Here is a 25,407-nt window from a genome sequence, read left to right on the forward strand (position 1 = left end):
ATACACACATATATACACACATCCTTCTTTATTGTACCATTTTTTTCCATGATTTCTCTCTTGTTTAAACACAAACACAAGAGCAATTGCTCTATTAAGACACCCAAAACAAACCTAAATGCTTCATTTGGTAAACCTGTCTTCTGGTGCACTAGAAGTCTTTTTCTATCCTGGCATAAACAATGCAGGCATCAGGGTCTCATTTTTATAAAAATACATGTATGATCTTTAAAAACTCTCTCTCACACACACACACAAACCAGCGCAATCTCTGCACCAACTTAAAATTAAATTTGTCTTTCCCTGTACTAAAGGGGAACAACTGAAAAAGTGAATTTTTATTAACATCATCAAAAGTACATAGATCTCTTGGGGGAGGGAGTAATACATTAAAGGAAGAGAAGTAAACATTTGTTCCTTTGATAATTTGAAAATCGTCTTTTTTCCTGGAATTTGGGTCTAGACTCTTAGATGAGGCATCTGTTTCTGTACAATATGAGGAGAAAGGGTGACATCTTAGGCCCCAGTGGGAATTTTCAGGCTTCTGTGCCAGCGACACCACTAAACTGACTGTGTCACTTTGGATGAGTCATTTCCCTTATCTGGGACATTTCCAAGTCCGTGAAATGAGTGGGTTTATTTCGAAGACCTTCTGTCCTCCTGCACCCAGGCTGTTTCTGGAGTAATTAGTTGGGTGGGGAGGGGGGGGGATGAAGCTTCAAAGACGACTGCAATCTTGCCCACCCACCCCCCACCCGGCCTGGCCTACTTTTACGACCTCGGGGCACACCCAGCGGCCCCTCTCCCCCGCCCGGGACAGTCCCGATGGTTCCAAGAGATAAGGCCCAGCTCCAAGCTCCACGTCCGGATGCGGGCCGCCGGCCTCCGCCGCCGCGCGCATTATCCTCTGAATGGAGACCCTCCAGGGCCCCGGCCCCCCGCCGTCCCTGGCAGCATCCGGAGCGGGAAAGGCGCTGAACTGCCGGGGGAGCTCTCCCGGTCAAGACGCGAGCCTTCTCTAATGAATATGCGTGACTCCGCGGCGCGCCCCCTCCTCGCGCCCCATTCCACCCCACGTGTTTCTGCAGTGGGGACCCAGGGGTTAAACTGGACCCCCTCATCGTCACCACCGTCCCGGGAAACCTGTCATTAAAGTCAATTAACTTTTCCCACACCCCTTGGCCGGTAACAACCCGCTGCTAGCTTCCTCCTCGGCTCCTAAGTGCAACCAGATGGGCCGCCGAGCTGCCCCCGCCGCGCGCCCGCCAGGGCAGCCCGGGGGTTCCAGGGAGGCCGCCGGGGCCCGCGGCCCGGGCGGGAGCAGGCCAGGGCGGCCACGCCGGGCCAGCCCCGGCGGCCCTGCGGCCAAGGTGGTTTGCTCAGCAGGCCTGGCTGCTTTCTGGCAGGAAATGAATAGCTCCCAGATGAGCTCAGGCAACCTGAGAGGTCGTGAGAACGGCGCGAACCCCCGCCTGTGCAGCCGGCAACCTGCCAGGCCGCGGGGGGAGCGGGCGGCGGCGGCGGCGGGAGGCCGGGAGGCCCGGCGGGCGGGCGCGCGGGCGGGCGGCGGCAGGGGGAGAGGGAGGAGGGAGCCGCTGACACACGAGCCCGCGCCCGCTCCCGCTGACAGGCAGGCAGCCGCCCGCGCCCGGCCGCCTCCCCCGCTTCCCCCGCCCCAGGCCCCAGCGCCTCCCGAGCAGCAGGCCCTAGCCGCAGAAATGCGGCCGCCTGGCCCCGCCAGGGCCTGGGGGTGGGGCGGCCTGCCAGTGTTTTTCCAGTTCCCCCGGTAGCTCCGGGCCGCATTTAGAAGCCGGGGAAACTGGGCCGAGGCCAGTGTCAGGGCACCAGAGGCCCTCGCGGCCTGCCGAGCGCTGCCAAGCGTCAGGCCAAGCCAGGGCAGGAGTGGGCAGGGAGGGAGTCGGAGGGGGGGGGCATCTCGGCCCACAACGGTGTCCCAAAAAAGACAGAGCCGCCAGACAGCAACTTTGGACTCCTAAAAAAAAAAAAAAAAAGCTATCTCGTTTCTACAAGTCTGAGCACCTACTAAGCGCGCAGCAGGCCCGCTGCGAGTGCTACAAAGATAACATCCCTTGCCACACAGCCCCCAACTCCCAGAGCTCTGGTTTAGCTAGGAAGATAGACAAACATTCAAGTGACTCATCCCAGGCATGATGAGGTAAGTGCCAAAAATGAAGTTTAAACAAAGGGCACCTAAGAACAGAGAGATTAATTCTGATTTGAGAGGAAACCAGGTACGTTTTTCAGGGCGAGAGCCGAAAAGATGAGATCAACAGGAAGAGAAAGGAGGAATACGAAGGTGAAAGAAAATGCAGAGATAGGTAAATATGTAGGTCCCGTTTGAGAAATTTCAGGAAGTTCACCATGGTAGTCATATTTATATTTTCAAATATATAACTTGGCTTAGAGGCCAAAAAAAAAAAAAAAAAAAGAGGCCCAAGCTGTCCGCTTCAGTCCTTGGTTTACTGCAGAAGAGCCCAAGGGTTTAAAGCGCAGGATCTGGCTTCAGATTGCTTCGGTTGTAAGACCAAGGCAAATTAACTTCCCCAAGCCTCCTCTGTAACTTGTAGTATTTCATAGGGTGGTGAGGATAAAACAAGTAAATGCACGTAAAGCATTTAGAATGGTGCTTGGCACAGACGACCTCAACGCGTGGTCAGCTGTGAGGATGCCTAAGCCGCCGCAGCCAGCGAGGGAGGGATGCTCAGGAAGCCGGGCAGCCAACCCTGAACTCCGCCCAGTGACTTCACAGACTGCCTTTAACTGCACCAGGCCCTATGTGAACGGCCCAGTGCTGCTTCCAGCGTTTCTGAATTTCATGGACTCATTTGATAATTACCGAACCAGGCGCTATGGGAATAAAGGGAGAAGAAAGGCATGCTCTCTACAGCCGTAAAGCTCACAGTCTAGTAGGCGAGACAAACCAGTAAACAATTAATAATAATAATAGTTACTCCATGTTAAGTGCCATAAAAGAGGAGTGGTGCACCTTGCTGGTGCAAAAGAAGGGGACCTGTCATAGCAGGCAAGCTTTGGGTCCTCCAAATCATGATGAGCCTGTGAATTTGCGTGGCCGCAGACGTGGCTGGCATGGTATATAACTAGTCAAATTCCACCGAAGAAAAGTTATTGTCAAACGGCTAATTTGAAGATTAATCATTTTACAATACTAGTATCTTCCAAATGAGCACAGGCTCCATGATGTGGTCGAGGAACTGGACGCACAATCAAGGAATCCTGGTTCTAAATTGGGCACTACCTGTGAAATGCTGAGCGAATCCCCTGGAGTCTCTAGGCTTCCATTTCCTCCCTGACAAGGTGAGAAGGTTAGACCGGAAGTCTCTAGAGTCCTTTTCAACTCCATGAGCTGTGATTCTCCTTCGTCAGCATGGCTTCCATATGTCTCTACATTTCAACACATGCTCTGTGGCTCTAAGAACCTATATCGGGCATAGTTCAAAACTCTCGACCAAAGTCCGGGATGATTTTACAACCAAGTATTTTCGTCTGCAGTGAAAGATGGGGAAACAGACCTGAATAGATGGGCATTGTAGTTCCACTGTGGCAAGCAAATAGGCCACACGTTAGACTCTGGAGCCGGGCCGTGTGAGTGAGACTCAGGCTCGCGGTGTGGCACATCAGAGGAAGACTGTATCTCGCGGGATTTGCTCACATATCTGTTCCTAAGTCCTAAGACCGTATCCTTCCCTGTAATATCTTGTTATCTTCCTGGGGAAATAGAAAAACAAGAGTTAAAAATACCACCACTTTCCCTCTTCATCCTAAAAAATTGCTTCCCATCCTGCTCATTTGTCCACTTCTTTTCTGAAAAAAAGAATGTGATCTGTTGTTTATCAAGACTCCTTCCATTTAGGAAACATAGTTCCCCAACTGGCTAGAATTTTTCCACTAGTACACTTACTGAATTAAATAAACTTACTGAATTAGTCTCGTTAAACAAGAATGTCAGTCTGAATTAGTGAAAAATCTAAATTTTAAATATCCAATAGGGAGAGCAGTAAAGTTTGCAAATACTTGTAGTGAGTTTGAATTCATAGTTTACAAAAGCACTTGCTCTTATAAAACGAATGCATTAAAGTCAATTAAAGAACGTATTCTCCTAAACAAGTTAAACACGGCTTTTGCATATTATTTATACTATAGCTGACCCTTGAAGAATGCAGGTTTGAACTGTGCAGGTCCCCTTGTACATGGATTTTTTTCCTCAATAAAGACAATACAGTACTATAAATGTATTTTCTCTTCCTTATGATTTTCTTCATAACATTTTCTTTTCTCTGGTTTACTATAAGAATATAAGCATGTAGTACACATAACATACAAAATATGTGTTAATCAACTGTTTATGTTATCACTAAGGTGCCCAATCAACACTAGGTTATTAGCCGTAAACTTTTGGGAGTCAAAAGTTATATGCATTTTGAGGATGGGGGAGATCGGTGCTACAACTTCTGCATTGTTCAAGGGTGAAATGTGTAAATCTTTCTTTACAGTAAGAAAAAGAGCTATGATTGCAACCCAAGTAAATAATTGTAGCCTAAATTAATAATAAGGCTTTACTGTAGTTATTCTATGTCTGGATATGTTTCCAGGTATAATCTGCCTTTGGTCAAGCAGAGATCGATGCACTTTTTTCCCTTAAAATTCCAAGTATCACTCAATGAGAGCAATGTTATTTAGGGAATACTATTTGTAACTTACTATTTTATTATTCACTAATGTGATCTGTTTTCATGTTAGACTCATTTCACTTGTTCAGTCACCAATGCGAGACATGACCTTTGTAAGTTCAGCTTGCAGAAAACTCCAGCCTAGAGAAAAACTCCTGGGGTAGACAAAGACCAGCATCCAAAATGTCATGTTTCCTGCTACATAGTTTCTCTTCTCTCAGCTTTTCCCCTTAGCCATAGAATCTGTCCTTATGGCATCCCAATGTATAACAAGAATACCATTCCTTAACAGGGCCGCGAGAGGGCAAAAGCAATGCCCAATAAGACGCTGAGCGGTAAAAGTTAGGTGGGAAAGTGCTGAAGACGTTTCTTCATTTTAGTGAATGCCCGACAGATAGGTGGGCTCAGGGATGGGTTGCAAAATGTAAAGGAAGTCTTCCCACACCGCAGATTTGTGAAGAGTAAATACTCTTGAAGACGCAGTTATTCTTTCCTGTGTTCTGTTCCATAATTAGGACCCCATGATTATTTTTATACAAATAGAATCTTGCAGAGGGACACCGGGGTGGCTCAGTCTGTGAAGTGTCTGCCTTTGGCTCAGGTCTTGATCCTGGAGTCCTGGGACTGAGGCCTGTGTCAGGCTCCCTGCTCATCCGGGAGTCGGCTTTTCCCCCTCCCTCTATCACTCCCCTTGCTTGTGCACCCTCTCTCTCTCTCTCTAAGTAAATAAATAAAACCTTAAAAAAAAAAAAACCAAAATCTTGCAGAATCAGACAGATTTCCCTTAAAACTCTACATAACTAGGTAATTGTGGAGTTGACCATTAATGCCTTGCAGAGGGGAGCAAGCCTGGAAAAAAACAAAAAACAAACAAACAAAAAAACCCCAAAACTAAAGACTCGTTTGTGTGCTTTTTGTTTTTTGATTTTTTGCAGCAAAAAGTTTTATTGTTTCCCTTTGGTCCAGGGCTTGGGAGAAGGCTCCCGTGTGATGAAAAAGCTGCCTAGTGGCTGCAGAGAGACGCTCAGGCGCAAGCCCTGGGACCAGGGAGAGGCCAGAGGGGCCCCTCCAAGCCTGCTGGGCTCCAGAGACTTCTAGTCAGGTAGTCGCTTATCTTCTCGATGACTCGCGTCCTCATCTAGGAAGTGGCTGTCCGGGAAGTCACAGAGATGGGGGTCTGAGCGGGCGGAACCCAGGGCATGTAGATCCCAAACGTCCTGGTGCAGGCTCTTCTCCAGAACCAGGGCCCCTTCCATGGCATCCAGGGTTTCCCCCCACTCATCTTGGGACGGCTTCTTAACGTCATGGAAGAAGGACCGGCCGTAGAGGTGGTTTTGCACCTTCAAGAGAGGCTCGGTGCCTCGCACTTCTCCTCCGCCAAATCCCCGAAGAAGTGGCCCATGCCCTGCAGAGCCACGTCGTCGTGGTGGAAATAGAAGCCCAGACAGAGGGAAGTGAAGGACCCCGCGGATGCATGTTGAACAGATGGTTGACAGCGACCTCCAGCTCGGTGGAATAACTCGGACAATTTGGGAGATCATGGTTGATCCGTGATAAGGAGCTCAAAATAGAGTGTTGGCCATCCCGGAGGCAGAGGGTGGCCAAGAAGATGGCTCCGAAGGTTGCGACTGGAGCAAAGGTTGGAGGGTGGTCGGAGGCTGGTGGAAGGGGCGTCCCTGGGTCTGTTCTGTCCAAACACTGTTGAAGGAGGAGGCAGATCTGCGGGACCTCCGGCACACTGCCTCATTTGTGCTATTTTTGTTTTCTTGTTTTGGGGTAGAGATAGGGGCCAGATGGGGAGACCAGGGTTGGAGGGGCAGCACAGCATACGATCCTCTAGAGAACTCTGAAACTACTTTTTGTGTGATGTCTTCGAGATTTCACTGTCAGTTCAAAACAGAGAGTATCCATCCAAAGAAGAGGCGTTTTGAAACAGTTTAATGCTGGGAGCCTTTCTAAAAGGATACCTTACAATGTTGTTCTTGCCTCACATGTTCACAAAGACCTAAGGCAGGCCATGGTCATATTTAAACACACACTGGTTTAAAAAGAGAAGTTGCATTTCCCACAGTCCATCGTCAGCATCTAACCTGACGGCGGGCTGAAGTCAACTTACTTTTTTTTTTTTTTAAGATTTTATTTATTTATTTGACAGAGAGAGAGACAGCCAGAGAGAGAGGGAACACAGGCAGGGGGAGTGGGAGAGGAAGAAGCAGGCTCCCAGCGGAGGAGCCTGCTGTGGGGCTCGATCCCAGGACTCCGGGATCACCCCTGAGCTGAAGGCAGACGCTTAAGGACTGAGATACCCAGGCGCCCCTGAATTCAATTTACTTTTTAAAAGCCAGATTTTACATTTAGCATGCAGCTTCCAGGCCTTGGCTCTGTGCTTTTCCCTCCTTTGCTGCGACCCTCCTCAGCCTCTCCACTGTGCTCCCTGGAAACTTGTTCTGTTTTCAGTGAATGCCCCCCTCTACCTGCAGCTTGGGTACGAACCCCCTCGTTGCCTGGTTCTGCCTCTGTGTGGAAACTGCTGGATTAATGACTCTTCATTTTCCCCACCCAGGGAGCCAGTGGGCAGGAAGTGGGGTGTGGTGGGGGGGTTGAGGAGTGTGCACACCTGGGCTTGGGGAGTGGGGTCCCGGAAGTTGGGGTTTGTACCTGGGCCAAGGAGCATGGATGCCATGGGCTATGAGTGAGGACACACTCTCTGACTCCCCAGACTCTTGCCAAACCGTGGCTCCTCCTTCTTCGGGTAAAGCTCTGTCCTTGGTGGCATCCAGCTCTCTTTAACCTGCGTTCCTCCTCATCTGCTGACCTCTTCCCTCGAGCTCGCCTTCACCTGGCTGCTGCTCCCTCTTTTCTCAGGGGCAGACTCTGATGCCACCCCTTTTCCCTTCATGGAAGGGGTTTTCCACAAAAACATCTGCTTTTATTCCTGACTTTCAACCCCCCTTACCTTTCTTTAACTTTTTTCCCCCAGCCTATAAGCACATTTATTTCTCCACAGTCTCACAGAGCCAACCCCAGGCCTGCAGTTCTCTCCACCTGTGACTTCTCTCCCTTCTCACCAGGAGCTCCTGACATCTCCCCTGTGGCCTCCACTGTCTCAGTCCTCTCACGGCCACCTTCGCAGCCAGCCTTCTGTGACCCTTTCTCCACAGAATGCTCTGGCCAGGGCAACTCAGTGAACAAACCAGAGAGTCACTTTTAGGTCCTCTCCTCTGTCAACATTCATGAGGTTTTGACGAGGTGTAGCTCCATCCTTGAAATTCCCTCCTTCCTTAGCCCCTGGGGCAACCCATCCTGCAACTTCTCAACATCCCATTGGATTCTTTCCTTCTACCCACCCCATTAAGGTCGCTGCCCTTGAAAACTCTGTCCACGTCCTGTTTCTCTTGTTGCCCAGCCATCCACGGCAGTGACTGGCATCTGCATGAAGACCATCAGATCTGCTGTCTCCCATCTCGAATTCTTTCCTGAGCTCCAATCCAGAACCCCGCCACCCCCTGGACATCTCCCCATGGAAGTCAGTATGTCTCCAACCCTGTGCCGACGAGATGCCTATCTCTGTCTCCCCAGGCTCAACGTGACTTCCTCCGCCCCACCCCACCCTCCCTGAGTGTCAGGGGTCACCAGGAACTTCCGTCGGGCTTCCCCTTCTGAGGCATCTCACCCCCATTGTCATTGCCTTCGTGCAGGAGTTTTGGAGCTCTTGCACTCCCCTCTCCAGCCTGAGCTCCTTGCCTTCAGTCATGCCCCCTCCAGCCCATCACCATACCCCATCGTCTATCCCAGCAGTCACATCTCCGGGAGAAAACTTCCAAGGGCTTCCTATCGCCTCTGTGACTCAAAAACTCGCGTGATTTGCTCCCAGCCTACTCACCTGCCTCGTTGCCTATAAGAAAGCTGTGTCCTGTCCGTGCACCACCCACGTGCAATCTGCTTCAGGGCCTCAAGCCCTCCAGGCTCCCCCCAAGCTTCTAGCCCTTTACACACACTGCCCTATGCTGGAGTGTGTCTCCCCCACTTCTCCATCTAGGGGCCTCCTACCCTACGCGTCCTGCAAGACTTTGCTCCATCCACCTGCTTCCGGAAGCCCGTCCTGATGCCTCCAGTTCCCTGCTATGACCCTTCCCTGGTATGACCCCTCCTCATCCCTCCTGCCCCATCCTGGGACCTCAAACACAGCACTGACACTACTGGATTCGAGTTTCTGTTTCTCTGTCTCCCCAGCCCAGACTGGGCAAGTTTTGGAGGCAAACACAACATCTTTTTCTGTGCTCCCACCATGTGACACAGTGTCTACCATACGGAAGATATTCAGAAAGCTGTATCCCAGCATAGAAAGCAGCTGCATATTAATAAAAACAACAACCGACGCTTGAATAATACTTCAAGGTTCACAAAATGCTTTCACAAACACCGCATCATTTGATGCCAAAAGCACTCCATGTAGGTAAGTAGGACTGGTCATGTTAACCTGGATAGCAGAGGTGGATAATCAAGTCTCAAAGATAGTAGCTGGCTTGGCGGAGGAGGCAGCTAGAAAGTAACAGAGGTGGGTCTCTGGAACCCACGTCTTCTGGCTGGGGAGCTATCCTTGCATCATTCTCTGCAGCAACGGACGGCAGTGAGCCCCACTCTAAAGCCTGACTCCGTGGCGGCGTGAGTACCCTTCCCGGCTGACTTCCCAGGGAAGCGTAAACTCCATCTCCACGGTCCATGCACTTTTGCTACATATGTAACCAGAACCAGTTTGGAGCAGCTGGAAATCTGTTCTCCTTAGTCCTGCTTTGCTGCCTTAATACGCATAGCTGAACTCTCTCAGGGCATGAGAACTGCAGGTTCCTTCCTTCCTCTTGTCTCCCAAGTGTCAGAGAATTAATGCAATCGAAGGCAAGGCTTTTTTTTTTTTTAACATAAAGATTAATGATCCTCAGTACAAATGAATTACCAGGACTTTTTCAGAATCAAAAAATCCTATAGAGGGAATGGGAAAGTAAATCCCCAACTTTGAGAAGTAAGAAAAGCATCCGATTTTGAAGATCTTGTGTGCATGGCTGCTTTGAAAGAGAGCGAACCTGTAACAGGCGAATGAGTCACACTGGGACCCAGAGAAAGCAGTGGGGAAAAGCATAAAAGGGGCTAAGGCGTGATTCTGGAGCACCAGCTCTGGAGGAGGCCACCCCAGAGAAAACACTTCTTGCATTTAGGGTCCCTGTCAGCTGAATGTCCCCTAGCCAGGAAGCAGTCGCTGACTTTCTAGATACAGTATGTTTGGGCTTTTCTCTCCTGTCTGTGACTGCCAGGTTTGCATTCGGTTTTGCAAAATGAGCATTTCTTACCTGAGGGGTTTCTTCAGAGGAGACGCTAATGTTTGTCCTGGTCACCTGCAGCTCGGGACGGGACGCAGTACCGCAGGGAGGGACATCCTGCCCCAAGGTGGTCACTGGCCAACGAAGCAGCTCCCGGGGGGCACTGGCTAGCCAGTCAATCACTAGGATTAGTGCAGTGCCTATTCTGCACCAGGCACCCTTCCAGGCACCAGAGTTTCAGGGAACAAGATAGGCCCGGCCATGGTGCTCAGCACACATTCTGTCTGCATGTGGAGAAGACAATAAAAAAGAAAAGAAATAAATAAAAGGAGAAAATGTCAGCTCGTGGGAGATACTAAGAGGAAACTAAAATAAGATGCAGGATAGAAGGGGACTGAAGTGGGGCTAGGGTCTAATTTAGAATGGATAATCAGGGAAGGCCTCACTGAGGAGGTGACGCCTGAGAAGGCTTGAAGGCCAGTAAAACAAAAAGCCCAACCCAATTTTGTGGACCCAGTCAGTGAAGACAGAAGATGTTACCTCTGGCCAGCCTGGCCAAGGCTTATGAATGCCTGACCATGGCACCGGGGGCCACACAGAGGGCCCATGCCACCCCCACCTTGTACCCCGAGGCAACCTTTGTCTTGGCTTGTTCTCCCTTCTTCCTTGCCTCCCTCCCTCCTTCTTTTTCCCACTTCCAGGCACAGTCTCAGACCCCAGTGCACCTGCTTGCCCCACCAGGGATCCATCAAGACCTGCCTTCCTCAAAGTTCCCAAGAAACTCTTCATACCGCGTCACCTGCCACTCACTCTGGCTGTTCTCATTTGATGAATGACAGGAGACCCAGGAAGAGCCCTGACTGAGCCATTTCTCCCAGGGGGATCCCTTTGTAAAGGACCAAGAGGACTCCTCCGTAACTCTGTGAGTAAGCCCCACAAAGCCACCCATTCCTTAACAGTTCCCAAGTATACCCACAGCACCCACTCACAGGACAAGGCTGGGAGGGAACACACTGGAACTGTCTGAGTAGCTTCATTAGGGAAGGAGAATATGGATGGAGTTTTCCTTTCCCCATTTTCCAAATACTCTGTAAAATGGGTATGTTACTTTTATAACTGAAATGTTTATATTTTAAAAAAATGAGTCTTTGACAACAGCTCAGAGAAACTATTTTTCTTTTCTGAATGCCAGCCATGCTAGTAATCAGTACAGTTCGGCTCAGCATTTAACTATTACCTTCCCGAGTCCTGAGTGTCTTTGTTGGGTCTCTTACCGCTAGCCTGGCACACACAGACAATCGGATGCTTTTCTCCGCATCCTTCTGCTGAGATCAGCCCAGAGCCTGCCTGGGATACGGTGTCTGCTCAGAAAACATTGCTGGGCTCCTTGGCTCATACCACAGGATTGACTCAGCCCCGGGGCTTCAGCCTGAGGACCGAGGACAAGGCCCCCCACCTTCTCAGCCCTGCCTGACCTCTGGCTCCACTCTTCTCCCCAATCGTGTTGGCTAAGGAGCATCTAAGTCTCTGAATTCAGCTCTCTGGGAGATCAGATGTTGTCATTACCGCAGTGGAGGGGTGGAGTTTTTTCTCCTTCCCTTGATTCTGGTCTGCCCCGTGGCTGTTTTAATGAGCAGAAGGTGGAAGCCGTGCTGTTGTTCCAGGCCTCAGCCTTAAGAGCGGCTGGCAGCCTCGCTTTATAAGAATTCAGCTACAGTGTAAGAGAAGAATTCAGCTACACGGACGGAGCGAGAGATCGAGTGGAGCAGCCACACGGAGAGGGAGAGGCCTCAAGACCACCTGGAGACAGAGAGAGGTCCTGCCATCCCAGCATCCTAGCTGAGGCCAGCCGTCCAGCCATCACCACCAAGGCACCAGATGTTCCGGGGAGCCATCTTGGATGTCTCGGCGGGTGGAGCCCCAAGATGACAGCATGTGGAACAGAAGAGCTGGCCGGCTGAGCCCCGTCACCCCACACGAGGACAGTTGCTCTGTTAAGCCTAGAAAGCTGGCCCCGAGTACAATGGACACGACCTGTGGACAAGACAAAGATAAATTCGTTGCTTGCTGCAGTAAGGCAGAACCCCTAGCAGAGCTTTGTCAGCATCTCCAAGAGGGGAGGTAAGGTCAGAACTTACCGACGACGAGAAGCTTGGTTTAAGGCAGTCTTTCCATACGGGAGTAGTATTAGAATTGGGCCAGAATCACCACATGACAGTCCAAGATGGCTGAAAACATCAAGGCAGGGATTTCTAGCTGAGCAATTCAGAGAACCTTGGGGCACAGACTGTCACTATCTCCCGCTGAAGGGTGGACGGGAAGTTCCTTTAACGAACAATCACCGCACCATTGCCCTGGGCAGGAGACGCCTGGAGTACCACGGTCATACTAACGAAGAGGAATGCTGAAGTTCTGCTCATGAAGACAGAGAACGAGCATGAAGTCAGGCGGATTCGGACAGTACGATGTGGCTCATGTTCCCAGCGTCCAGGCCGGCCAGTGTCCGTTCTCAAGCCACTAAGCTTGGGGATGGTGTTTTTGCATAGCAATTAACAATTGAGACACTCCCCAAACCTTCCGCTTTCCAATGTTTCTGTATTTCTCCATTCATTCATTCAATCATTCATTCATTCATTCATTCATTCATCAATATTGATTGTATCCCAGTTCTGTGCCAGGTGCAGTGCTAAGAACCAGAGATAAAAGGGAAGAAGACAGGGTCCCTGCCTTCTAGGAGCTTAAACAGCAATCAGGAAGAGATAGGACAGCATTAAACAAAACAGTTAACGAGGTACTTCCCATGCAGATGAAGTGTTCCGGGGAAAATAAAAAGGCGAGAGGATAGAGTGGTATTGCAGGAAGGAGATAAAACTGTTTCAGAAACAGCTGTGGTCAAAAGAACCGCTCTGGAGAAGATGACCACCGTGCCAGGTGGCGCGTGAATGGTGGAAGGATCCAACAGGTTAAGACCTCGGGAGAGAACGTGCAGGCAGGGGCACGGCCAGGGCCAAGTCCTCGAGGCAGGGAAGAGCACTGGCATGCTGGGTGACCAGAAAGGCCGGCGTGCCTGGAACAGGCTGACCGAAGGGAGTGTGGCCCACACTGAGGCCAGCAAGGCTGGCCAGCAAGGGCCTTGACAGTCATGGTGAGAAATTTGGACGTGAATCCAAGTGTAATGGGAAGCCACGGGAGCAGCACTGCCCGAGAGAGCTCATGCCAGCCGCAGGGGCAATTTAAAATTTTCTAGTAGCCACATTATTTAAAAGAAAAAAAGAAGTCGAATTAATTTTGTATTTTATTTAACCCTGTAATATATCCAAACTATTTCAACATGTAATCCACATGCAACATCATGAATGGGATAGTTTACATTCTTTTTTTGGTACTTAGACTTTGAACTAGGTATACGTGCTACACTGACAGCACCGCACAGCTGAGACTGGCCACATTTCTGGGGCTCCACGGACACCTGTGGCCAGTGGCTGCCCTTCTGACCAGAGTAGCCCTTGAGGATCGGATGTCCTCCCAGATCCCCAGGCTCAGAGCTGTCTTTTATCCCTCTCCTCCCCTCACACCTACCTGCCATCACCATCCACCAAGAGCTCGGCTAATTCTATCTCAACACCACCGCAGCGGGGCCATCATCTTTACCGCTGCTCAAGCGTCTTCCCCATTTTGCACACGAGTTATTGCTACAGCCTCCGACCGGGCTTTTTGCCTCTACCTCCGCCAGTCTCTCTCCATGAGGCTACTGACATGTTCTGCCAAACACAACTCCCTCCTTCTCCCCTGTCCCCTGCAAAACATTCCATAACCCTCACTGCCCAGGAGGCTCAGAGTCCTTCGGAAGGCCTACAGAAGGCCTCAAAAACCAGTCCCACCCCTCCTTTTAGCCTTCTGTCCCGCTGTGCCCTTTTCATAATACAGTTAAAACCCAGGGCCCCGTTCGGTCCACTTCAACACACTTCCTCCAGTCACTTATGAAAGTAAACTTATTTTATTTCCCGAAATATCCCTAACCACCACGGAATGAGGGTAGCCAAACACTGAAAGTTTTAAGGATTTGTTTCCATTTATTACTCCCCTTTAATAGGAATTTCTCTCTCCATACAAGTTTTGTGTTTTTTCTTATTTGAGAGTTCCTATTTGTAAAGTATATTTTTTTTCTTTTAAAGGCAATTCCAGTGACCTTGCCACATTTGGATATGAGTTGCCTGCCTGTTGCTTGATTTCTTGTTTGTTCTTGTCCCACAAGCTAACTCTTAGCAAAAGTGTTACATAGCAAATGTACATAATCAAGCATCATATGGTACGTGTGTGTGTTTGTGTGTGTGTTTGTGTGTGTGTTTGTGTGTGTGTGCGTGTGTTTGTGTGTGTGTGTTTGTGTGTGTGTGTGTGTGTATGTAAATTTCTAAGCTAAAGTACACTTAATTGTATTTTGAGCAACCTATGACACCACTTGAAATTACAAGAAACACTATGGGTTATGACTAGCCCAGGCTGGGAATCTCTAAACTCCTCCTTGACTTTGGTTATGACCTGATAAGAGCAAGTTAGCTGCCATCTTTGAAGTATGGTTGAAAGCCAGTCCTCGTGTTTTTCTTTTCCCCCTTGATGGAAACATTGAAGTAACTGACTGTGTAGTTTTGCAGACCCCACTCCAAAAGAGCCATCAAAATAAAATTCACACAATGTGTCCCCTGCCAGCTCGCATCCCACAGCTGCTTCTGACCACGCATGGCGGTGAGATACTAACTCCAGAATGATACTGGAAGGGAACTGAGTCATAAGTTATTATTGAAGGAAGCTTGAGCTCGCATTTCTGGAAATCCACGTGCAAAGGCAAGGGGCTCACAAGCCTACCCCAGCGACAGTCCCCATTACCGAAGTCTGCCCTACCTACTTGACCTGGTTTGATTTAAATTTGGTTTGGGAGCCGACTTCGGTCCTTTGCATATATTTGAGTATCAATGCAGGTCTAGCAGCTTGCACTTTTTACTTGTCTGACAGGCACAGAAAAGCAGGTCTCCTGGCCACACCCCAGGGGCAGGGCTTTGCTGAGAAGACCCACAAACACAGCCCAGAAAGCCCAGGACTCCCCAGGCTGCCTGGAGTTCTGGTGTCTCCGTCCTTTCCTACCTTCTCCCAACACCAGACTCTGACTGAGCACCTACTGTGTGCTGTCACTGTGGAGAAACAGATGAGTGAGACATTGGCCTCTCCGTCTCTGGGGAATTTAGGTATAAACAAAGAATTTTTTATCAGGGTCCCCCCTGAGGTCATTCGACCAAAATGTGTGCTTCTTTATCTTTCTTTCTTTTTTTTTTTTCTAAAGGCTGAGGACTGCAGGCAGCTTGGTAGGTGAGAGCAGCCAGTGAAGTAGAGAAGAGGTTACAAGAGGCTCCAGGGCTGGAGATGATTTCAAAAGGGAGGGCAGAGAAAGGCCAGGTCTGACTGGTTCCACGTGCTCGTGAGTCACAACCGTCAATCAGTGTTGTCCAGGAAATGCTGCCTCTTCAAATCCCCTGGAGGGAGGACAGGTGGAGCCAAAGGAACGTGACCTGGAGATGGTATGGGCCCTGCCTCAACTCGGAATGACCTTGGCAATGTCACTTGCCTGTCTTTAAGTCGTTTCCCTTATCTGTCATTCAGGGCGTTGGATCCCATGGTCCCAGGGGTCCTCCAGCTTTGAGACCAGAGTCCCCCGAATGACCGTCCCAATAGGCCTCCAGCTGAATGGGGGTGCGTATGCGCAGACACTGTGAACTGCGGAGCTATTCATGCCAGTGTCACAGGTAGCTGGGTGTGATTCATGGACTGCAAGTGTGCGTTGGCTGGCCCGGAACACAGCTCCCTTTCAATCTCTCATCTCTCCACCCTTGTCCCCAGGCTCTGCCCACTCCCGAGTTCCACCTCCTCAGTCTCCCACTACTCCCCTCTCTATTTAGTTCATGTTTTCACCATGCCTTCATTCATTCATTCATTCATTCACTCATTCACCAAATATGTTTAGCACCTACCATGTGCTGAGCACTAGACCAGGACCAAATCTATGCCTTCCTGGGGGGCCGGGGGGAGTCGCTGCGCAGGGTGTCCCACCGCACTGCAGACTCAGCCTTCCAGAAGGAAGCTCAAGATTGCACCACCCCCCCCACAACCCCTCAGGGAACAGGAATACCCTTCCTTTTTCTCTCCAGTGGAAGCTGTTTCGATCCCTTTGGCCTCCTTACACTCAGCGATACTTAGGTGTGTTGATGGGCCCGCAGACGAGGCAAGTGACCCCAAGAAGTGGAAGGGCTAGCAGGTGACAGGCACTGGGCCCCCAGGGGAGGATTCAAGCAGCAGAGAGACGCAGTGGGGTGGGGGGCCGGCGGGGGGAAGGCCCGGGGCTTGCTGCAGGGAGGCCCCTGGCAAAGCCTGAGGGTTGCTGAGTAATCGGGTTTCAGGGTTCAGAAATGCCTGCAGCTGGCATTTCTCCACCACCTCCAAGTCACTTTCTTTCCCCTCCCTGTGGCTCTTTATTTGCTTGGAACTGGGAGAGCCTGTTACAGAATCTAATAGAGGCTCAGAGCTGGAGCCCTTACCTCAAGGGAGACTGGGCAAGCTCCCAGGCCCCGGACAGAGCAGGCAGGCCTGGGCTTCTGCTGGGGTGCAGGCCCTCCCACCATCCCCGCCCTGACCTGGAGACTGACACCTCCCGCGGGAGCTGTCACCTTTCCCTTTTGGCCTTTGGGAGGGCCCCTCGTAGCCTCATTCTTCTCTGTCCTAAAAAGAGTTCAGATAATGGAATTCAGGAGGTGGTGAAGGCAGGAAGGAGGAGTCCTGAATGAGGAACCCAGGGTCAGGCCAAAGTTACCAAGCCTCCGAATGCAAGGAGAAAGAATTCTCTGAGCTGGGGTGGGGAGGGTTGTTTCAAGACAGGAATGAATTGCGGTGGGGTGGTGGATGGGGGGGAGACAGAGAGAGAGAGAGAGAAGGAGACAGATTTCTAGAATTCTGAATCTTTCCTCCCTCTCTACAGCTGAATCAGGGCTCAGCCTGAGGGTCTCCAGATTTCAATCTCACTCCCTCCCTTCCCCCATCCTCCCACTTTCCCCTCCCCCTCCCTCATCTCCCTCTTCTTTTGCTTCAGGGCTTTGCATTATCATTCGTTGAGCTCCCCGGGACCTGGTATTTACTTCAGCCCCAGCTGCAAACCTTCCCTCTCACTCCAGGAATTGCACAAATAAACCACCGAGAACGGCGCCCTCCTCACCACAAACAGCACAGGCTTCTGCTCGGCTTCTGCTCAGCCTCTGAGGCTTTGGACCAGCTCCTGGGAGGGGCCCCTGCCTGGTGACAGGCACCAACATAGCCTGCCTGTCCCCTACGCGCAACCCTGGGGATCCCCCCCATCTCCCATGTGAGTGGGCAGAGCTTGGTGGAATCACAGTCACCCCCTCCCCCTGGGCGAAGCAGGTCCAAGGCTTGAGGCTTCTCTCCCAGGGGACCAACCACACAATTCGGTGACCTTGAGAAAGTTATTTTAGCCTCCACAGACTTCCCTTTCCCTGTTTTTAAATAGATCAGAGATTTATGCTGCTTAATTCACAATGAAGCTGCACGGGAAAAGACTGATTTGTTCTGAAGGGTTCTGGCTTCCTGAGAGGAACCCAAGGTTCCAGCCCGCACAGACATACGCGTGCACACGTGCATGACACAGATCGGTCCACACACTCATGCCACATCGGCTCACGGATTGGGCTAGAATGTCCAGCCACAGGGACACTGTTGCATGCCCTTCTGGGTCCCAGCATCGTGCTTGGAACAAAATTAATGCTCAATAAATACTGATCGAATGAATGCACGTGGCAAATGTTTCCTGCATCCCTTCCTTGGGCCAGGCACCACGCTCAAAGCTTAGGGACAGGCCTCCTTGAGCTGGTCAGAGACCAGGAGGGAGACATCCTGTCAACAAATACAGCCCCTGTAGAGTGTCAGTGGGCCCCGGAACAGAAGAGAACACAGGGCACAGGGAGGCTCAGAAGAGAGAGTTCGGCTCTCAGCTCCTTCCCCCTGTGCGGGGAAGGGAGACAGGGGAGTGGCAACTCTGAGCGTGGGACAAGACAGGCATGGGGGTGGCATGTGTCTTCCAGCAGATGGAAACATGTTCAAAAGCACGGAGTCTTGAAACAGCGTGGCAGAGTCAAGTTACCATGAATTATCCCCTAGGGCAGGACCACAGGTTGTTAGGGGTTGAGCAGGGAGGGGAGGGGCCTGAGAAGGAGGGGCTGGATCCCTGAGGTCATTATGTCCCCGTATTTTCCAGGGCTTCCTATACTTGTCTTCAACATTCATCTTAGACAATTAAAATGTAGTAGTCTTACTTCTCTGCTGATTGAGAAACTCTAGCAGCACTATGGACTCACAAACCCTCTACAGTAACTCTAAGAACCCCCACCCCCACCCCATGCCTGACCCCACACTGTGGCCCATACTTTGGAAAGCATTACTTAGGGCGACCATACAGTTTCTCATCCGGACTGGTTCACTTCGGAGAGTGAATGGGGTCACTCTGAATAATTGCACGGGAGGAACAAGGAAGAACTAGGACTATTCTGGGCAAATCAGGATGCGTGGTCACACCAGCTAAAGACCTTGGGCTGCCATTGAAGGGTTCTACAGAGTAAATGGTACCATCAGATTCGTGTTATTGGAATCGAGTTACTCTCCCACTCTCGCTTTTTCACAGAACAGTGGGAGTAAGAGGAGAAGGATGGCTCAGATGGTCCCGGAGGCCCTTTTCAGCTTTGGCATTCTATAAATCTGTGCTCGGTAGGCATTTGTACAGTGAGAAGGGTTGGATAAAATGTAGCCTTAAGGATGTTTGGGAGGTGGCCTGCCATTCAACCTAAACCATGAGATCCATACCAGTATCCTGTGTTTTTAGCTGAAACCCAATGAAAGTGCCCAAGAAAAACACTCCCAAGGAAACTCCACTCATTCACCCATCCAGGAAGGGAAAGGCAATGCCCGTGAAAACATTCCATTGAAATTAAAGCCCTGCTGCCAGTCAACCTCTCCCACGAGTCCAGGCCCTCCCTTCCTCCTCTTCCTCCTCCTCCCCCTCCAGCAGCCAGCAGGTGAGATGGGATTGGATCTGTAACAGGATGGGAGCTTGAAGTGGTTCAGCTGATGCTGTTGGTTCCACTCCCATGACAATCCCCTCCCTCTTAAAAACCCTCTCGCTCTGAAACAAAATGAAACAAAAAAAACTTCATGGCTCCTCATCACCCAGAAAATTAAGCACAAACTCTTGAATCTCCACTTCAAGACTCTCTTCAGTCCGGAGACAACGCACTGTTTCAGCTTTGTCTCCCACTGTATTCTCGATGCCCCCCCCCCCCTTACCGTCTACTTGGAATTCTTGCTGAACGTACTTTCTATTGTTCTCTCTAGATGCTAACTCATGTTCCAGCTACTCCCTACTCATCAAATTTCTACCAATAAATTTCATCTCCTCCATGAACCTTATCTTGCCTCCTCCCTCGCTTCCTGTCTTTCAAGTCATTTAAACACCTGTCCTTTGAGATACTTGTGTACCGTACTTCTCAGTAAAGGTATAATGACTGAGTATCTATCTCTGAATCCTCTTTCATAAGGAGCTGATGGCAAGTGTGGTTTAAAGACGTTTAGACTCTCATCTGTATGTCTTACACGAGGCTAGTTCTGTCCAATTTAGAAATGCAAAGAAATTGGAATAGCCAAAACACTTAAAAAAACACACACACACACCAAAATTGGCTGCTTATACATGATCTTATTTCAAGATCCATTTAAAGCTACAGTAATTTGACCATATGATATTGGTGTCGCAATGAGCAAATTGACCAATAAAACAGTACAGAGAATCTGCAAGTGAACACCACATGATAGAGTCTATTGATTTTTGACAGAGAGGCAGGAACTTAAATTTAGTGAAGAAAAAGTGATCTATTTAAACAAACTGCACTGGAACAATTGGATAAACAATGCAAAAAAAGAAAAAAAAAGGAAATTCAATCTATACCTCACATCATATTCAAGAAATAACCCATGATAAATCTTAGACCAAAATGTAAAACTACAAAATTTCTTTTTTTAAAGACTTTTTATTTATTTGAGAGAAAGAGAGAGCACAAGCAGGGGGAGGGGGCAGAGAGAGAGGGAGAAGCAGACTCCCTACTGAATGGGGAGCCCAACGCGGGGCTCGATCCCAGGACCCTGAGATCATGACCTGAGCCAAAGTCAGATGCTTATCTGACTGAGCCACCCAGGGCCCCTAAAACTACAAAATTTCTCGAAGAAACATAGGAGAAAATCCTTGTGACCCAGGATTAGGCCAATATTTCTTAGATACAACACCAAAAAGCACAGTGCTTTACAAAAATTTACTAAATTAGATTTTACCAAAATTAAGAGCTTCTCTTCCAAAGATAATGTTTTGAGAATAAAAAACAAATAAACAAAAACACTTCGAGAAAAAAAGAAAAAAGAATTTGGAGAAAATATTGGCAGATCACAGATCTGATAAGAAGATTGTATCCAAATCATATTTTAAAAACTTTTAAAACTCGGGGTGCCTGGGTGGCTCAGTCAGTTGGTCATCTGCCTTCAGCTCAGGTCATGATCCTGGAGTTCCAGGATCAAGTCTTGCATGGGGCTCCCTGCTCAGCAGGGAGTCTGCTTCTCCCTCTGACCCTCCCCCTGCTCGTGCTTTCTCTACCACTCTCTTCCTTTCAAATAAATAAGTAAAAGCTTTCTAAAAAATTAAAAAATAAATAAAACCTTTTAAAACTTAATAATAGGGAAACAAACAAACCAATTACCAATGGGCAAAAGATTTAAACAGACACTTCATCCAGGAAGAATACAGATGGCAAGCAACCCATGAAAAGATATATATCATCTGTCATTAGGGAAATGCAAATTCAAATCACAATGAGACACCACGTCCCCATGACATTCCCACTAAAATTAGTCTAAAACAAAACAAAACAAAACAAAAACCTAACTATATCGAGTGCTGGCAAGAATGTGGAGCAACCGGAACTCTCACACACCACTGGTGAGAATGTAAAATGGTAAAAACATTTTGGAAAACAGTTTCTTAAACATATGCCTAACATATGATCCAGCCATTCCACTCCAGGTATTAACCCAAGAGAAATAAAAGCACATGTCCACACAAAGACTTATACCTGAGTATTCAAGTCAACCTTACTTGTAAGAGCCAAAAACTGGAAACAGTAGAAAGGTCTATCAATAAGTAAATGGATAAACAAATTGTAGTATTTCCATCCAATAGATTCCTACTCAGCAATAAAATGGAATAAATTATTGAGAGATACAACAAGGGTGCATCTCGAAATAATCGTGTTGAGTGAAAGAAACCAGTAAAAAAAAAAAAAAAGAGTAACTCCTTTATGACTACACTTACATGACATTCTACAAGATGCAAACTAATCTACAGGATGGAAGGCAAGTCATCTAGTTGCCTGGGGGGGGGGGGGTTGGGGGAGCAGATAGGGCACCAAGGGCAGAGCAGAATGGCAAAGGAAGATGGGGAACTTTTGTGGTGATGGGTATATTCACTATCTTGCGTATGGTGATGGTTCCATGGGTACATACATATGTCAAAACATCAAATTGTACACTTTAAATATATGCAGTTGATTTCATGGCAAGCATACCCCAAGAAAGCTTAATTTTTTTAAAACAGACATGGTCATTTAGGAGCTTAGAATCATGGTCTCATTGAAGAGACACCACTCGAAGAAGAGCAGGGTTTCGATCTGTCTATTTTGCTTCAATATTGTCTAGACCAGCCTCCTCCGCAATCACTCGACACCTGGCCTGCCATACTGCCCATGTGTTGCTCTCTCCACACCTGCCGTTTGAGCTTCCGGGTGAGAAGAGGGGTAAAGATCTGAGTCTGATTTCTTGACTCCTACCAATGGCTTCTGAACCACAAGGGCCCTCGAAGACAGGACTGAGGGGACTTCGAACTGAAATGGGCCTTTGGGGTTTTCTGGTCCCCCCTTCCATCCAGTGCAGGAATCCCCCTACTTTGAAGGAACCACCATCTAGTATCTGACAATGTCTCCTGGGATGGGAAACTTCCACTGGCCCTGCTCATAAAGCAACCAGCCACATTCCAAGGGGAAGGAACGGAGTAGGACAAGAGGGAGTGAAAGAGTTGTCCCTGAAATCAGCCAGCTTCCATATCCTCTTTCAAAGTGATCCTTAGGAATCGTCCATTTAGGAAGAAATCAAATCAATGTTGTCAAGGGACAAATACATTTTCTTTGGCCCATGATGGAAAAAGGATGGGCGGAAGGAGAGACAGGCAGATTTGTTAAATAAAACCTGAGTTAGCAACAAATTCTTTAAAAAATAAAAAATAAAAAGCAATTTGCATTCCTGACCCAATAGGCTATTTTTTTTTTTTTTATGATTTTATTTTCAAGTAATCTCTACACCCAATGTGGGGCTTAAACTCACGATCCCGAGCTCAAGAGCTCCACGCTGTACTGACTGAGCCAACCGAGTGCCCCTCAATGGACTATTTCTGTTCGGTTGGAGTGGTTTTTAAGTCAGTTAGCTCTAACTTCGAGCCCACCTCTTCATGTTTCATCACCTTGGCTTTCCCAATTTTGTGTATTTAAAATCAAGATCCTGGACCTTCCTTCCTCCTGATCAGCATCAGGGCTCATAAGAACTTTGGGTTCTAGGGAGAGAAAAAAGCCCTGTGTAGAAAGACCAGGACTATATCATTTCTATTTCTCCTTGACACCTTTTCATGCTTGGTGATTTCGGCTACTTCTCTGAAGGGAATAATCTCTTAAGCTCTCCATCTAATCTGTTCTCAGACAGGAGTTTAAACTCTCCCCCATTCGAAGTTTATCAGACAGATCTACAGAGACTTTTCCGGGAGGATGTTTACAAAGGACTTTTAGTGTTGCCAAGAAAAGAAAGAAGGGGAAAGATAGGGTTTCGGAAGGGCAGTTTGAGAGGCAGTGAGATTTAAACATAAAAGAACCTTTCTTTGCCTCACTAGCCAGTTGTTCAAAGGCCAGTGGTGGGCCTACTGGTTTGCACCAGGGGCAAATGGCTTCCCTGTTGGAGAGTGTCCCTTATAATCGCTGGAGTTTGCTCTTAGGGTAGAGTCTTGCTCTCTCCTACTGCAGAGCTGGAATCGTTCCAGAGATGAAAGCCTAGAGTTCTATTTGCCCCCATTCCTCTACTTCCCTTACAATCCCTTCATTTCTCTGAGAGGTCTTCTTAAACGGTGATGTCTTGCTTGGTAACAGCGTCCTCTCTACATGACTGCGTAGCACTAGCCATGTAAGGGTAAATTCATCTCCTTTGGGAACAGGGGAATTCGCGAGCACGCTAATCGCCATAGCCAATAAATCATGTGACACTGACACAGAGCCTTTTGAGTATGTCTTCAGTAAGTCAGAATTATTTAGACATTGTGTACCTGTTTAGGCCTTCACGACTCTGAAAGTTCCCATCATAGACATCTCAATGCATTTGGCTTATTAAGTTTAGATTCCTATGTGAGAAAAATTCCCCCATATTCAAACACACACTAATACATAGTTAGGTCTGGAGAGCAACTTTCTTTAATGTGTCACTTGAGGGGCTCTATTATTATTTCTAGAAAAACAAACACTTTTACAGCCAGCCTTGGGAAACAGATTTTTCTCTCTGATAAGCGGGACTTCATTTTATCCCAGTAAAAGATACGTTTTCGTCATCATAATCAAGCAGAAGAGAAATGATGCCCTGTGAGCTGCATGGCAAGTTGTATAATCGGAGTTCATTTAATTAACCAGCTCCATTTTTGAATTGTTAATCTCCATTTCTTTCATTTTAGTCAAGACTACAACTAAATGGATTTCAACAGTGCGTTTCCCCTGCCCCTTTCAATGAACGACTACATTTCAAGTGTCTTCTAGAGGAGAAAATGAATTTATCCCATTTGTCATAAAGCTGAAGTCTTCAGTCGTAGGAAAAAAAGACCTTGTTATTCATGGCAACGTCCCTGCCTGGTGAAAAAGGAAGTCTAAGAGAGAACTTCTAGAGAGCACCTACGGCCAAGGGACCCGAGGGAGGCTGTGTGTCAGGACGGAGGGGAGGGGGGCTGGCATTCCTCAGGAAATTTCCACACAGGCTCGATAAACAGGGAAATCGGAAGCTCGAGTCTTCAAGGCACGTAACCTATCCACGCGAAGAAAAGTTGGGAACCAAATTTTACTTTTCCTGGCACTGCTTTCAGCACACACGCCCACATGCACGCACGTATTTTTTTAGTCTTTATTTTTTGAGCAGTTTTAGGTTCGTGGATTTTTTTTAAAGAAGAAAAACCATGAGTCCCCACGTTTTGCCGCGAAAGACCTCCAAGAACAAAGAGTAGCAGTGAGATTATTGAGAATTAAGCAAAATCCTAGAACAGGCTTCATCTGCCCTCGTAACTTCCACCCACCACTGGGTGGTGGTGTGATTGAAACCTTCTTCCCAGGTACACTGGCCTCGGATCTCCCCCATTCTCCCCAGGTCACCGGTGTCGCTGGCTGGGAAGTGTGAGTGTGTGTGTGTGTGTGTGTGTGTGTGTGTCTTTTGAATCAATAGAATGCTGTCCCGATTGAATGTCATCTGCAGCCATCCTGAGCGAGGGGATTGTTCTGCCCTTTTCAATCAACAGCTTTCCATCTAGAGGACACAGAGGTGGCTTAGAAAGAGGTCACCACGGGGCATGAGGCCGGCACTATGGCCCTGAGCTTGTTTTATGCCACCAGGCGTTGTCAGCCCAAGGGAATGAAATGAAAGCATCTCAATTAAATTTTAATCATGCACATAGGTCCCCTCCTCTGTCACACAGAAAATCAAAACCCTTACTGTCGCCTGGTGTGAAGAATCAACCCCTCCGAGCTCTAAGTTTCGTAAGAGTTTTGCCTACCAATGTGCCACACTTTTTTTTTAAGATTTTATTTTTAAGTAATCCCTACATCCATCGTGGGACTTGAACTCACAACCCCGAGATCAAGAGTTGCATGCTCTACTGACTGAGCCAGTCAGGCGCCCCAATGTGCTTTTATTAACTAATTCAGTTTCCCTTTTTCATTAATCAAAGCTACTAATGGGAACAGCTAACTGTAATCGAGGGCTTACTGGGGACCAACCCCAACAACTCTGTGAGGTGGGTATTATTACTGTCCTTATTTTAAGGCAAGAAAATAACGGTTCAGAGACATCAGGTAGCTCCATCAAAGTCACTCGGCGAGGAAGTGGATGAGCGGGGCCTTGACCCCAGATCTGTCTGCTGTCAAAGCTCAGGGGATTCCTCACATTTCCAT

At 48.5% G+C, this 25,407-nt stretch overlaps 1 pseudogene; it reads right to left on the reverse strand.

Moving 5' to 3' along the window:
* Positions 1 to 5,733: 5,733 nt before the first annotated feature.
* LOC113242876 (ferritin light chain-like) overlaps positions 5,734 to 25,407 on the reverse strand; it is a 57,080-nt pseudogene continuing 37,406 nt past the window's right edge.

This window comes from Ursus arctos, unplaced genomic scaffold (genome assembly GCF_023065955.2).
Source record: "Ursus arctos isolate Adak ecotype North America unplaced genomic scaffold, UrsArc2.0 scaffold_4, whole genome shotgun sequence".
In the NCBI taxonomy this organism is placed as follows: Eukaryota; Metazoa; Chordata; class Mammalia; order Carnivora; family Ursidae; genus Ursus; species Ursus arctos.